The sequence below is a fragment of the Sceloporus occidentalis genome, unplaced genomic scaffold, assembly GCF_023333645.1.
Source record: "Sceloporus occidentalis isolate IW3139 unplaced genomic scaffold, rSceOcc1.0.p SCAF_32, whole genome shotgun sequence".
NCBI lineage: Eukaryota > Metazoa > Chordata > Lepidosauria > Squamata > Phrynosomatidae > Sceloporus > Sceloporus occidentalis.
In genome coordinates this window covers 5,203,917-5,206,343 of record NW_028317012.1, presented here as the reverse complement: position 1 = coordinate 5,206,343, position 2,427 = coordinate 5,203,917, and the positions used below count along the sequence as shown (strand labels likewise).

The 2,427-nt window shown below is 36.2% G+C and overlaps 1 non-coding gene across 1 annotated transcript; it reads right to left on the bottom strand.

Moving 5' to 3' along the window:
* Positions 1–2,079: 2,079 nt before the first annotated feature.
* LOC149298585 (small nucleolar RNA SNORA35) lies at positions 2,080–2,209 on the bottom strand. The gene has a single exon (XR_016272429.1). It is a non-coding gene; the product is annotated as a small nucleolar RNA SNORA35 (small nucleolar RNA).
* Between the last annotated feature and the right edge of the window lie 218 nt (positions 2,210–2,427).

Below are 2,427 nucleotides of genomic sequence, written 5' to 3'. Positions count from 1 at the left end.
ATAACACATACATTAGTGCTTAAATATGTCTACATGTTTTATATATACACATGTCATGTATAAAGACAACTCCAAAATAACTCCAAATAATGTGTCCTATAGGTAAACAAACATCAGTCACAACACTATGTGCTTGACTCCACAGGGGAAAAATAAATGATTGCAGAATTATTTCCTTTAAAGAAACATGATGCAAAGTGAGCTTTAGTCCTGATTAAATGAGCCTTAGATCTCACACAGTGCAATGGAATCTTAATGATGTATACAATACAACATGTAAGACAGCACATGTAAACTCTGGCAGGAGTATTATGTTGGAACTTGACAACTCTGGGTCTATATCTCTTCAAAATGTCCTTCACCGTTTTTATTTTGTTTCAGTTGTCAGGTGTCTTCAGGTGTATCGGTCTTTTACATTTACTCTAAATTTTTTTATCTCATTGAATCATTTTTACATCAGTCTCTCTACTGCTTTGGTGTTTATCTCTGTAGTTTTCTGCTGGCGGTGTTGGCATGGAGTACATGGATATTGAATCAAGTAGATTCAGCTATCTTTTCCTCTGTGGAATGCAGATATGGGGGTGTCGAGATCGAGCATACCCAGGTTTACACACACACCGAAATGATCCCGTTGTGTTTATACATCGACTGTTTTTGCAGAGTGGTCCACGGGGGTTTTTCTGTCTGCACTCATCCAGATCTGTTAGATCAAAACAAAATATCACATATAGCTATTGAAAAGCCAGCGTTAAACTAATTATATTACTGCTTAATGTACCATTTTCAATCCCCCACAGCAGATACCTGTCCCATTAAATATGCATTGACAAAGGACCTAGGCTTTGTTATTATGTTTCTGTCTGTGAGTTTTAAGAAAGAAACAAAGCTCTTTGTTAACCTGGATATTAAACCTAGACAGCATTTCTTAGACTGTAATCTGGCATGTATCCCGTCAGACCAGCCAAATCAAACATATGTTTAGGATTAGAGAGATGTTTCTCCCTTTCCAGGTAGGTCAGGGTATGCATTTTCTGGAATATCTGCCTTACCACCAGTGTAGTAACCAAAACGAATGCTAGAATAACAACTTCATTATTCAGAACCTAAGAGTTACAATTGATAAGTTATCAAAAACGTAATATCCAACAAGTCTAAGGTTCAACTCATTTATAAAGTTTAAAGGAATGCAATTTCATTTTCTAATTGCATAACCATCTCCTTTTCACATCCTTTAACCCCTTCGTGACAAAGGCTGATTTTACTTTTTGTACCCTTCGTGACAACGGCTGTTTTATCGTTTCTGCGGTGTTTGTGTTTAGCTGTAATTTTCTCTTAACCCATTTACTAAACCCACACAAGTTATATATTGTTTTTTTCAGCACAAGAAGGGCTTTCTTCAGACACCAAATTTTTTTTCATATGATGTAATTTCCTATAATAAAAATAATAAAATATGACGAAAAATTGAAAAAAAAACACATTTTCTCACTTTTATTTGAAAAATCTTTTATTCATCATAAAAAACTACTGAAAAAACCTGCTAAATAGATTCTCCTATTTGTCCTGAGTTTAGAAATACCCAATGTTTTTATGTTTTTTTGCTTTCTTCTACACGTTATGGGGCAATAAGTACAAGTAGCGTTTTGCTATTTCAAAACCATTTTTCTCTGAATCTGGTAATTCTGTCTCCATGTGGTATTTGGGGCATCTTTGAAGCCAGCAAATTAAATTTACCCCACCAAACCATATATTTTTGAAAACTAGACACCCCAGGGTATTTTAGATGCTGATAGTTTAACCCTTTCCATGCACTAATCCTACCACCAACCCTTGTCAAAGTTTGGGATAGTAATTGTTTTTGGTGTTTTTTTCACATACTTTGTACTTCAGGTGTGAAATTACAGCTCCTGGTATATGTTGCTGTCACACAACACCCAGATATGTGTCCAGCAACATCTCCTGAGTACATTGATACCCCACATGCATGGGTTTGTCAGATTGTTTGGGGGCAAAAGGGCCACATTTGGAACATGAGCAATTCAAATTCAGTAGGAATTTTACATCTGGGTAAAGAAAAATGCTTGTACCCAACTATCAGTAGGGACAGGTTACAAGAAAGCCTGGCCTATCTCCAAGAAGGGATTTGATCTAGCACCTTAAGTGGTCCCTCATGCCACGGAATGGACACAGAGGTCACTTGACAGTGCAAATAAAAACGCTTAAAAATGGTGGAGCAAATAAAAGCTAAAAAACAGTAAATGTAACAAAAAATTAAAAAAAAAAATACAAAAATGGAGCAGGAACAAAAAAAAATTAAAAATGGGAAACTGTGTGATACAGCTTGAAGCAGTCACCAACACAGAGTGCAGGTTTTCCAGGGCAATCTGGACAGTAAAATGTGGTGTCCTTTCTTTGCCCCCTGCTGTA